The sequence below is a fragment of the Notamacropus eugenii genome, chromosome 1 (genome assembly GCF_028372415.1).
Source record: "Notamacropus eugenii isolate mMacEug1 chromosome 1, mMacEug1.pri_v2, whole genome shotgun sequence".
NCBI lineage: Eukaryota > Metazoa > Chordata > Mammalia > Diprotodontia > Macropodidae > Notamacropus > Notamacropus eugenii.
This window is the reverse complement of record NC_092872.1, coordinates 299721976-299735519: the sequence shown is the minus strand read 5'-3', so window position 1 is coordinate 299735519 and position 13544 is coordinate 299721976. Positions and strand designations below refer to the sequence as shown.

The 13544-nt window shown below is 35.5% G+C and overlaps 1 long non-coding RNA gene across 1 annotated transcript in view; it reads left to right on the top strand.

Annotated features, from left to right (window-relative positions):
• The window catches only part of LOC140525333 (uncharacterized), a 96596-nt gene that overhangs the window by 57716 nt on the left and 25336 nt on the right, over positions 1-13544 (top strand). The window contains exon 2 of the long non-coding RNA XR_011974003.1: positions 3372-3510. This is a non-coding gene — a long non-coding RNA (uncharacterized lncRNA). The remainder of the gene's footprint in view (positions 1-3371; positions 3511-13544) is intronic.

The window sequence follows — 13544 nt, the reverse complement described above, 5'->3', positions numbered from 1 at the left end:
GGTCTCCATTGAAGATCATCTAGAATGTGTCCTAGAAATCATAAAGTCATAAAATATTGGAGGTAGAAAGCTTATATCATCCAATCCCTTTAAAAAATGGAGAAACTGAGACAAAAAAACTGAGGCCAAGAGTGCTTAAATGGTTTGTTCAGGGTCATCCAAGTAATAGAGCATGTTGGTACATTGGCTTCTCATTGTGGTTTGGGTATTGCCACCGGGGTTTGCTATAAATTGTTCATTCAATGAGCATGAATATATATGATGAGCTATTAATTAATAATAACTAATTAATATATTAATACTCAGCACTGTGCTAGGCACTGAGAATATGAAGGGGGAAAAATCATCTTTCCTCTTGAGGCAATTGTATTCTATTAGAGGAAAGCAACACATTCACAGAAAAATATTTTCTGTGTATGAAATGAAATATGTGTGAAATAAATATGAAGTAATGGAGGATGGGATTATGGATGGAACTAGCAACTGGGGTGATCAAAATAAGCTTCTTACATATAGGAGGATGCATCAAAGTGGTCTTGTGAAGGATGCTGAAGATTCTATATGGTAAAGGTAAGGGGAAAAATGACAGGGATTCCTCAGTTGATAAATGGTCAAAGATAATGAACAGGCAGTTTTCAGAGCAAAAAATTAAACCTATCTATAGTCATATGAAAAAATGATCTAAATCACTATTGATTAGAGAAATGCAAATTAAAACAACTCTGAGGTACCACACCACACCTATCAGATTGGCTAACATGACAAAACAGAAAAATGATAAAGGTTGGAAGTGTGGGAAAATTGGAACATTGTTGGTGGAGTTGTGAACTGATCCAATCATTCTGGAGAGGAATTTGTAACTATGCCCAAAGGGCTATAAAACTGTGAATACCCTTTGATCCAGCAATATAGCTTCTAAGTCTGTATCCTAAAGAGCTCATAAAAATGGGAAAAGGACCCACAGGCACAAAAATATTTATAGCAGCTCTTTTTGTGGTAACCAATAATTGGAAATTGAGAGGATACCCATCAATTGGAGAATGGCTGAACAAGTTTTGGTATATGAACGTAATGGAATACTATTGTTTCATAAGAAATGATGAGTAGGTGAACTTCAGAAAAACCTGGAAAGACTTACATGAACTGATGCTGAGTGAAGTGAGCAGAAGCAGGAGAACATTGTACATAGTAACAGCAACATTGTACCATGACCAACTTTGATAGACCTAACTCTTCTCAGTAATACAAAGATCTAAGGCAATTTCAAAAGATTCATGATGGAAAAATGTCTCATCCAGAGAGAGAACTATGGAGTCTGAATGAAGATCAGTGCAAACTATTTTCTTTTTTTTTTTATTTCTTCTTTCTCATGATTTTTCCCTTTGGTACAAATTCTTCTTTACAACATGACTAATGTGGAAGAATGTTTAATATGGTTGTACGTGTATAGCCTATATCAGACTGCATGTCATCTTGAGGAGTGTGTAGCGAAGGAAGGGGGAGAAAATTTAGAACTCAAAATCTTATTTTGAAAATCTTATTTTTCAACAAATGTTGAAAACCAAAACCAAACATATATACATATATATATATATATATATATATATACATATACATATACATATACATATAGTGATGGAGTAGTTAGGAGAAGAGGTATAAAATCTATACAAGGCACAGAGACTGGAAATGGAATGTTGCTTGTGGAAAACAGTAGACCAATTTGTCTGGAATGTAGAATGAATACAAGTAAGGTGTAATTAGTCTAGAAAGGGAGGATGGAGTCAGTTTGGGAGTAATATTAAAAGTCAAACAGGGGTTTATATTTTTCTAGAGATTAGGGACAGACTTGCCCTTTAGGAATTGAGATTTGGCTGCTTTTTGTAGAATCAATTGAAATCTTCTCAAACTGAGGAAAGGGGGGTGAGAGAATTAACATTATACTATTACATTAATAACTGATTATAAATTTGTGATCTACCCTTTTCTTTTTATTATTTCTGTTAAGGACCAACTTCTGAAAAGGTCAATCAACCTCTGAAGCACATGGCTGAGTGATGAGATTGGATTTAGTCCCATAGAACTTGCTTGGTAACTTAAGTTGTGTGGAACCCCACCCAACTAGGGGATCTAATTTCTATTTGGAGAATAAACAGATTCCAATCAGAGAGAATCTTTGCCTGGGGGAAGAACCCCCTGTCCTTGATCTCTTCCATTACTGTTTAGGCCAATCCAGCTCATGAAGGAGAAAACTAGCTAGAGAGGTCTGATGGAAATGGCTTCCCTGTCCAAATGCCTTGAGGCTGCTCTGAGTCTCATGATCAAGCCATATTCTCAACAGGAGGACCTGAAGACTTTTATGTCACCCCTTCTTTAAATGTCCACCAATCAGGGATGAATTTCATTTCTCAAGGGAGTTCCCTTTCAGAAGAGATTTAAGGCATTTCAGGGTCTCCCTTAGAGTCTTTGGTTACCGAGAGAAACCACTGACCATCAATTTATTAATTGATTAATTAATAAATTAATTGCTAATTACCCGGAAACTATCTGTCTAGGGTTTCATTTGTCACAGGAGACAAAGACACTAACTAACTATTTTAATAATTTATATGACTGTGGCTGTGTGAGTACAGAGAAAAGGATACATGTGAGATACATGGTGGAAGTAGAATTAACAGAACTTGTTAACAGATTGGTTATGAATGAAAGTGAAGAGTTGAGGATGATTCATTTCAAGATGTCAACCCTGGGTGACTGGAAGAATGGTGGTGCCTTTGACAGAAATAAAGAAGTTGGGAAGAGGATTTTGAGGGGAAAGCTAACAAGTCCTGTGTTGAGCGTATTAAATTTGATGTGTCTAAGAGAAATCCAGCTGGCAATGCAGACCTAGAATTCAGGAGAAGAACTAACACTGAATAAGGATGTATGCAAAGAAATTATAGTTGCCCATGGGCAATGAAATAACCAAGAGAAAGAGTATAAAGAAGGATAAATAGAGGGCAAAAGAGAGAGAATTGTGAGAGATATGGATGATGATCCAGGATAAAAGACCTAAGAGAAAAAACCCTAGGAGGAGAGAGTATCTAAAATGAGGGGTCATCAACAACATAAAATGCTACAGAAGGATGAGAATTTTAAAAGGGACATTGGATTTGGTGATTAGGAGAGCACTGTAAAGCAAAACTAAAAGTTGTGTAAGTATAGCAACCAAGCTTAATTCCCAAGAAAGAATGAGAAAATATACAACCTTCCCTTCTTTGCAGAAGTATGGATTAGGAACTCTATACATTGTCAGATTCCACTGATGTGTTGAGTAGTTAACCTGAACTGATTTTCTTCTTTTTCCCTTTTTTTAATTCATTATTATAAAGGATGACCCACTGGATGATAGGGAGGAGAGATATATGGAAATGGAAATGATGAAGAGAACTTTTAAAAAGATATCATGGATAACCTAAGAGAGAGCTAACAGTAGCAACCAGATTGCAAGGTGCTGAAGCATAAATCCAGGTAAGAGAGTTGGGAAATATTCTAGATACGTTTTTTTTTTTCTAAGAGTTTGCCTTGGAGCAGTGGAGTGATATATGACTTAAAGGTGTCAAGTGAAGATATTTTTAAGGATGAAGATGACACAGGAATATTTGTAAAGAGAAGAGAAGGTACCACTGGATAAAGAAGGATTGAAAATTAGAGGCACTCTGATTGTTTCAAAAGGTAAATTCCAGGAAGAGAGAGGAGTGAGTGGGTTGAAGGGTACAAGTAGAAAGCAGCAGCCTTGGCAAGGAGCCACCTCTTCCTCTAGACTTGAAACAAAGGAGGAAAGAGTAGAAAACTGTTGAGGTAATATGAAGTATAGAATTGGGAAGAAAAAGGAGCTCTTTTTCAGTGAAGCATGAGGTAGGGCTCACTGATAAAAGGAAGGGAGGATGGGTGGTAAAGAAAGCTTGGGGAAAAAAGTTTTGAAATTGATACTATGGGAGTATAATAAGAAAACAATGGAAAAGCAAAATAATTGAGATGCATCAATGAAAGCCTAATTAAGATTACATAACATAAGCTTATATATATGTACATATACATAAGCACATATATACATACATATATATATGTATATATATTTGTATACATATATATCAGCAAATATACACAAATAGCCAAACCAACATAATTGTATGACTTTCCTTTTTAACATTCAGCAGTACATAAAATTGAATAGAGAATGCTTGCATGGTCAAAGTAATCCAGGGGTGGCATTTGATAAGTGACAAACAGTGATTGGGCAAGGTGACAAGTACTTCAAGGGTAGAGGACAGCATAAAGTTAAACTGCTCAACTGAAGAGTCAAGATTTGGAAGGAAGGAAAATGAAACCAGAGCAGGGGTGAAGGTAAAGGAGGGAGGGGTAAAGTGACAAGAGGTTTCAGTGAAGACAGAGAATAGATTTAGAGGAGGTATAGAGATCAATGAAAGGTCAGATTATGATCAGATAGTGGAATTTTAGAATAATAAATTGTGGAGGCGCAATAATTAAGAACAAAGATGACACAAGATGCCATCACTGTGTGTGGCTGGGATATAATGAAAGTATAAATCATGGGTATTAAGAAGGTAAATAAACTGGGAAGCACTGGTATTTGATAAAACATCAATTTGTAGACTGAAGTCTCCATAAATAAGGAGAAAAGGTTGGGAAGAAGAAGAAGGAGATGGGGTGAAAAGGAAGACTGAACAGGTTCTAAACTCCTTGGTGGAGCGGGGCGGGGCGAGGAAGAAAGTTACTTAGAGACCAAGAGAGAACATCCATTAGGATCTGGATAGGATGATTTATCTGGATGAACTGAACCTTTCAAAAGAGGAGAGATTACTGATTGATGGTGGCTGGAGGAGAGTCTGGAAGTATCAGGGGAAGAACAAAAAGCATAACTAGTTTATTGTGTTAGGGCATCAATGAAAGCACATACGATACTGGAAGGCATAGCCAGTTACATCTTCTGGTGAGATCCAGGCCTATGACTTCAAGATGGAAAGAGAATGAGAGGAAGATATCCATGATGAAGGAAAATTTGTCAATGATAAACCAGGCTTCCATGTGAAACATGGAAGGGGAGATAATGGAGAGATGAGGATACAGAATGATGTGCATGGGTAAGAGGAATCAAGAAGTGATGGCTAGTGGAATAATTGGTAGTCTATGACTAAATTACAAATATTCTAAGTGGAGTCATAGTGCAGTTGATTGCTTTATGACATAGCTAATTTGGAGGTACATTCTATTTCTTGAGCATTTATCTGAGTATAATGGAGAACACTTGACTTATCAGATTAAACAAACTTACTGATCTGTATCCAGTTTTAGTGACTTATGCATGTCAGAAACCTAGAAATGATCTCTTGAGAATACCAAGTACATAAAGGAAGATTGGATTAGTTGGGGAAACAAGTGACTTCTTCATTACTTCTTTAAGTTGAATGATACTTTTAGGGGGGAGGAGGGGGGAGGAAGGGCAGTGATGAACACATTGAAAGTAAATAGTGGATAATACAGAGAGCAGCAATGGAATCTGGATTTCTGTACCACAGCTTAAGATAATGGAATAATGTACCCTGGACTATGGAGAAAAAGCATGTCATAAGGACTTGAAGGAAGACATTTGCCAGCAGATTTAACAATCTGATTTAGAAGGCCTTTAAGCTGAAAATGGAGAGAGGAGAGAGAAAAAATCTCAGATAAAAGTAAATCTGAATGTTGAATCTGGAGAGACTTGCTTTAAAATTTAAGGTGGCTTACTGTGAAGCTTAAAGGGGCTGCATTATGTATCAAGCTAAAGCTTATTCTTATTTAGAAAGAATTCTATGAAGGTTTTAGCTTGACAGGATATATCTGCTCTTGTGCCAAGATCCAGAGTCAATCTGGAGGATGAGAGATGAACTCCATTAACCACAAGGTCAACATGAATAGGGTATTCCCCAAACACAAATTGCTAAATGCAAAGTTCTCAACAGCCATTGAGTCCACAAAAATCTACCTGACTATCTCTCAAAAAACTTCCCTGAAGAAAACAGGTGATGGTCTATATGCCTGGAAAATGAGGTAAAAGCTTAAAAATAACTGCTAAAGACTCATCATTGTGACACAGTGAGGAACAGAGGTAGTGAGAAGAGAATTTGCAAAAGGCCCTTTCATAGTTGGAAAGTGAATTCAGAAAAGTTCTTCCCAGACCTGTGTTCAAAAAAGTAAATTGGAGAATGCTAGCTGTTAGGTTTGAAAAGAGTTTTACAAATATTACTTCTTTTTATCTTCACAATTGAGGTTTGAAAAGATTTTTAGGAATATTACTTCTTTTTATCCTCACAATTGTATCCTATAGCCACCCGCTTTTCTAGCAGTGGTAAGAGGACACTATTGCCAAAAAACAGATTCAGAGGCAAGCAGAATACTATGGAGGACAAGACATTTATTCTAGAAAGAAGGATAACAATGAAAGAGGTGATGGGACAGGTGCAGAGTGAAATAAAAGAAACAAAAGAACAATATATATTTGACTATAGCAAAGTACATCACAAAGAATGCCAAAAGGCAAACCAAGTGATTTAGAATCTAGTAGTGATCCCTGAGAATGGATTATGAAGAATACCTTTCTTCTCAGCAGGAAAGTGGGAGAACTACGAGAACAAAATGTCACATACATTGTCAAATGTCCATTGTAGCCAATTCTGTTTATTTTTTTGTTTTTATTGCTATTTTGGGGCTGTTTTGTTTTGATTTCCTTAATTGTTTTTTGTTTATTTGTTTGTTCCAAAGGAGGGTTCAATTTGGGGAGAAAGGGAAATATATCCAAAAATGGCTCTAATATGAAATCTAAAGGCAGAAATTTTTTTTGGAAAAACATAATGGGGAAGATGGTAGAGTACAACCTGGGACCTCTCTCAACATTCTCCTCCAAATAACCTTAAAATAACACCTCAAGTCAAATTTTGAAGCAGCAGAGCCAAGAAAAGGAGAACTCAGGCAGGTCTGAAGAAGATGTCTGTAACATTGGGGTGGGCACAGGTCTGGAGTGCTACAGGAATATCACTGGTGGGACTTGAAGGTAGTTACAACAGAAGCAGAAACAACTTTAGGAACTCTCAACCTAGAGACAGTAAGGGGATCAGACAACTGGTCAGAAAGAGATTACCCTTGAATAGCATTGGGTGTAGCTGGTGCTGGTTGATGATTCTATTATCCATAAGCCGTTCTGGGTCATAATCAAGTGCTTATAATTGGTTAACAAGGCAACAGGGTCCTGTTCATAGTTAAAAGGCCAAGAGGTACTCTAGTCCTTACCACTACAGATCCTTCCTTGGTAAAGAACAGGGTATAGGCCAGAAGCACAGCTCTCCTAGGATAATACTACTGTGGAAGCACCAAAAATTTGCAGACACTCCAGAATTAGCTCTGAAAACACAGCATAAAAAGCCTGAAGCTTGGCACAGTGCTTCCCCACTCTCAGGTGACCAGAGTCCAACTTTAACATAAAGTTCTAAGTGTGGAAAAAATAAGCAATTTAAAAAAAGGGACTTGACATTGAAAAGCTACTATGGCCTTTGGGAAGACCAAGACAAATTCAGAAGACAACAATATGAAAATGTCAAAGCTTCAAAAGAAATGCTAACTGGACTCAAGACCAGCAAGAATTCTTGAAATAATTAAAGAAAGAGATAAGAGTGATGGGGGGGGGGGGGAATGGAAAAGAAAATAAGGGTAATTAAAGAAAATGTGAAAAAGAATTAACAGGTTGGCAAAGAATGAACAAAAAATACTGAAGAAAAGAACACCTTAAAAAACTGAATAGACCAAATGGAAAAAGAGGTATAAAAGCTCACTGAAGAAAATAATTCCTTAAAAATTAGAATTGGGCAAGTGGATGTTAATGACTTCAGGAGACATCAGCAAACAATAAAACAAAGTCAAAATGAAAAAAAAAAAGAAAATGTGAACCATCTTATTGGGAAAAAAACTGACCTGGAAAATAGAACTATTGGACAATCTGGAAACCATATGTGTGTATTCATGTGGGTATAGAAGTCCCTCTTGCCTGAATAGGGAAATAAGAGGGAAAGGGAGAAGAGATATGGGAGAAGAGATTAGAAAAGAGAGGGCAGATTAAGGGAGGCAATGGTTAGAAGTAAAACAAATTTTGAGGAAGGACAGGATAAAAAGGGAGGGAAAGATAAAGAGAAAAAAATAGGATGGAGGTAAATACACAATTAGTCATCATAACTGCAAATATGAATAGGATGAGTTCATCATGAAATTGAAGGAGATAGCAGAACGAATTAGAAAACAGAATCCAATGATATGTTGTTTACCAAAAACATACTTAAAGCAAAATGTCACACATAGTCAAAATAAAGGACTGGAGCAGAATCTGTTATGATTCAGCTGAAGAAAAAAGAGGAAGGGGGTAGTAATCATGATCTCAGACAAAATAAAGGCAAAAATAGACATAATTTTAAGAGATAATCTTGGAAACTATATTTTGCTAAAAAGGATCATAGACAGTGAAGTAATATAAAAAATATTAAGGGTAAATTTCATTGATAGAGGCCCCATTTCTCAAATATATAGGGAAGTGAGTCAAATTTATTTAAAAAAAAATAAGAGCTAGTACCCAATTGACAAATGGTCAAAGGATATGAAGAGACAAACTTCAGAAGAATAAATCAAAGTTATGCATAGGTATATGGGGGAAATGCTCAAATAACTATTGATTAGAGAAGGACAAAGTAAAATAACTCTGAGGTTCCACCTCTTCTCTATCAAAAATGACACATGCTAGAAGGGATGAGGAAAAATAGGTACATTAATGAATTGTTGGTGGAATAGTGAACTGGTCCAACCATTGTGGAAAGCAATTTGGAGCTATGCACAAAGGACGTAGTGCATACCCTCTGACCCAGAAATACCACTGTTAGGTCTATATCCCAAAGAGATCAAAAGAAAAAAAAAAGGACCCACATATATAAAAATGTTTATAGCAGCTTTTTTTTGTGATGGCAAAGAATTGAAAATTGAGATGTCCATCAGTTGGGGAACAGCTGAACAAGCTATGGCATATGTTTGTGATAGAGTACTATTGTGGTATAAGAAATTATGATGAGGAGTGTTTTCAACAAAAACATGGTAAGACCTATATGAAAAAGTAAAAATAAGAACCAGGAGATCACTATGTACAGTAACAGCAATGCTTTAATGATGATCAACTATGAAAGACTTGACTACTCGGATCTACAATGATTCAATTTCAAAGGCTTCACTACCAAAAAAAATGCTATTCACTTCCAGAGAGAGAACTGAAGAACTGTGATTACAAATTGAAGTATAATTTTCTCACTTTATTGTTTTGGGGTATTTTTTTGCAATATAGGAAATGTGAAAATATGCTTTGCATGATTTCACATGTACAATTGGTACCATATTATTTGTCTTCACAGTCTATGGTGGAGGGATAAGAGGAAAAGAGAGAATCCGGAACTTAAAATTTTAAAAGAAAAGAATATTAAAAATAAATTAATTTCTTCTTGGATATCTTGATAAAAATGAACAAAATATGGATAATAAAATGAACTTGGGATTTTAACAAAATCAAAAGCATAATCTCATAGGTATTGCTGAGACTTCATGTATAGACCTATCGATTGTAGCAGCTATAATATATATTATATATTATTCACACATGATATATGTTATTTATATATATAAAATATGTCAATATAGCAGCTATAATAGTGTAAGTTCATATCTTGCTCAAAAGAAAAAGGAGTTGATTGGAAGACATGGGACTTTGCAACAACAGAATTCGGTTTTGCCACATAATTTTGTGAACTCGGTCAAGTTGTTTCATTTCTCTGAACCTCAGTTTCATGGCAATTGCAACATTTGAAAGCTGAGAGTAACCTCTATGGATATCTAGTCCAACCCCAATTTGAATAAAATCCCTACTTTGGCATATTCAACATAGTATTACTCATCTTCTGCTTGAAGACTTCTAAGGAGAGGAGCTCCTTACCACCTCCCTAGGCAGTCTACTTTTGAATAGTTCTAATTGTTGATATTCTGATATCAATCTCAAATTTGCATACAGATGTAATTACTAAAACATTGTCAATAATCTTTGAGAAATCATAGAAAATAGGAAAGGTGTGTAGTACTAGAAAAGAAAAACTGTCCTAATTCTTGAAAAGAAAGAAAAGTATTCTGCAAATTATTTACTTCTGAACTTGTAATCAAGAATCAACAAAATTCTACTATAAAATGAAGTGTTATATGCATTATTTGAAAACACTTGGAAAAACAGTTATAATTATAGGTCAACATAGGTTCGTTTAGAACAAACCATTCAAAATTAACCTCATTTCACTTTTCAATAGGTTCATGAAGTGTTAGAACTGGAAGGGACCTTAAAGAACATCTAGTCCAATAGCCTCATTTTTGTAGAATAGAATGCCTGGCACATAATAAGTATTTAAATGCATATTGATTTGATAGTGTTCACATAGTAGTAGGTCAGAGGACTGCTGTATTCATCTTGTATTTTTATCTCAGTAAAATTATATGATATCTCTTCTGTCTTACATTGAACACATTTATTGAAATAATTATAATCTTGCAATTAAGTTGCAGATTTTTAACTGACAGAAGCAAGCATTGACTAAGTGCCTGCTATGCTAAGTATTTTACAAACATTATCTCATTTGATTCTCACAAACTTGGGTAGGTGCTATTATTATACTTTTTTACAGTTAAGGAAACTGAGGCAGGCAGCATTGAGTCACATAGGAAGTAAATGACTGAAATTGGATTTGAACTGAGGTCTTCCTGACTTCAGACCTAACACTCTATCCACTGAACCACTAAAACACTGGTTTTGGAGTCAGAAAACCTAGACTTGAATCCTAATTCTTCGATTAAAGACATTTAAGCTCAAAAAGTCTCAGTTTCTTCAACTATAAAATGTAAGAGAGTGGACTTTTGTGGTTGACTTGTTTCTGTCATGTCTGACTTTCTTGGCAAAGATACTGGAATGGTTTACCATTTCCTTCTCCAGCTCATTTTACAGATAAGGAAACTGAAGCAAACAGGTTTAAGTGATTTGCCCAGGATCACATAACTACTAAGTATTTGAGGCCAGATTTGAATTTAGGTCTTTTTGTCACTAAGCCCAGTACTCTATCTACTGTGCCACTTAGTTGGCCCTACTCAAAAGTATTTTCCAATTCTAAATAGGTGATCTCATGAACACAGAAGGAGCTCTTTAGTGGACTGTCCTCAAGTTTTTTGGCAAAACATTGATATCAATGTGTTGAATGAAGACATAGATGACTTCCCTATCAATATTATAGATGGCATAGAGCTGGAGGAGGGGGAACATAGGGGGAAAAGATAGGGGAAAAGGATGTTGACCAAAAGAATTAGAATCAAAAAAGAAATTAGTTTGCTGGAATGATGTGCCAAATTGAACAAGATGAAATCAGTAGGGAAAAATATAAAATATTGTACTTAGGTTAAAGATTTCCTATTAGATAGCTATAGGGAACTAGAGATTAGAGCTATGACTCCTAAGTTGTATGAACAAGATCTGACAATCTCAGTGTACTATAAACTCAATATCAGCCAAAAGAATAATATTATATTTTTAAGCAGTTATTATCTTAGGCTTTCTGAAAGAAGTATGTTGACCAGATAAGGGAATCATTCTGCTATCCTTGGCCTGGTCAGATCATATTTGTAGTAGTACATTCATTTTCAGATACCATATTTTAAAAAGGAACTTGTCAAAATGGGTAGATGCCCTTTGGCATAATGGATACCATATTGAGCTTGGAGTTCTTAAGACCTAAAATTAAATCTCTACTTCTGACACTTATGAACTACGTTAATACCAACTACATTACAATCTCTGATGTGTCAAGTATCTAGCTCCCTCAGACTAACCTATTCAATCCTCCATAGGTTTCTTGGAGGGAGATACACACTAGGAGTTTACACGACGAATGGAAATCTCAGATGCTTAGTGTCTTTACTTATAGTCAAGCTGAATCTTATTCGGAGGAGGATTTCCAGGTTGGGAAGAGAATTCAAAACCATAAAATTTGTTGATGGAACTAGGGATTCTTAACCTGAAACTGACAAGACTCAATACATGATAAACATCTTCAAATATTTTAATATCTGCTTTGTGAAAGAGCAGGTAGCTATATTCTTTATTACTTTAGAGGGAAGCTGTCTGTTCAACATAACTAAATTCAATTCAATACACAAGTGCTAGAAGAAAGAAACATCACTAGATGAATAGAAATAATCACTAGAACTGTCTTATGTGGTGTTCAGTTATCTATTACTGGAGATGTTCAATAAAAAGTTTTTTTTTTTAAATACTTTTCCCAGATGTTTTAAAGGGCTTTTATATTTTCGTAAGTAGCTTGCACTAAGTAGCATGTGATATCTTCAAACTTTACTATTCCTTTTTTATGCACACATATGCACTCAAAAACATACACATATATTCATAGAACATTGGAATCAGAACATTATGACCCAAAGGGGACTTAAGGATCATTTAATCATCAACAGTCAATTCAGGAAGCACTGATTGACAGCTGTGTTCTAAATACCATGAGGGATAGAAATTTATCATCATGTCTGCCTTCAAAGGGCTCCATATTAGTATAGACATGTGTACAAAAATTTTTAAAAAACAAAGCATTTTGATATGCACCATAATAATAATATAAGCTAAGTGTGAAGTGTATACTAAGAGGGCAGTAAGGCCCTCCTGAATCTTTCCTGTGTTTCCCAAAGGAATTATGAGTTTCTAATGGTAAGATTAATTTCTCCACTTTAGTACAGGCCCTCATCATTTTATGCCTAGACTATTATAATAGCCTACTGGTGGATGTGCCTGTCTCAAGTCTCTCCCCACTCCTCCATTTAGCCAACAAAGTGATTTTTCTAAAGCATGGGTCCAACCATGTCACTCTTCCTACTTAAAAAACTCCAGTGGCTCCTCATTGGTTCTAGGATCAAAGACAAAATCTATTTGACATGATTTCATGATTTAGACTTCTCCAATCTTTCTAGTCTTCTTATACCTCCCCACTCATACTCTTTGGTCCAATATCATCACTGGTTTCCTTGCTATTCCACAAACAAAACTTTGGACTTTGTTATTCCTGTGATTTCAGTAGATTTGTGAAGATTTTACAGGTCCAAGGGTCTAAGGTGTTAACCTTTAAGCTATGTTGAGAGCTTTCTTGAATCTGAAGGTGTTGAAGGGAGGTTGATGAGTGGCATTTGACTCAATCCAGGGCTGTACTATAAATCTGGAAAACTACATAGATCTTGGTAAGACCTCAAGAATCCTTCTTCAATCTCTAAAGAGGTATGAAATTCCCTTAACAAAAATAATTCCTTGTAAAGAAGGTTAATGAGGAAGAGGACTTTGCTATGACATTCATATTATCTTTTGATAAGATGAAAACTCACCTCTTATTGATCATTCA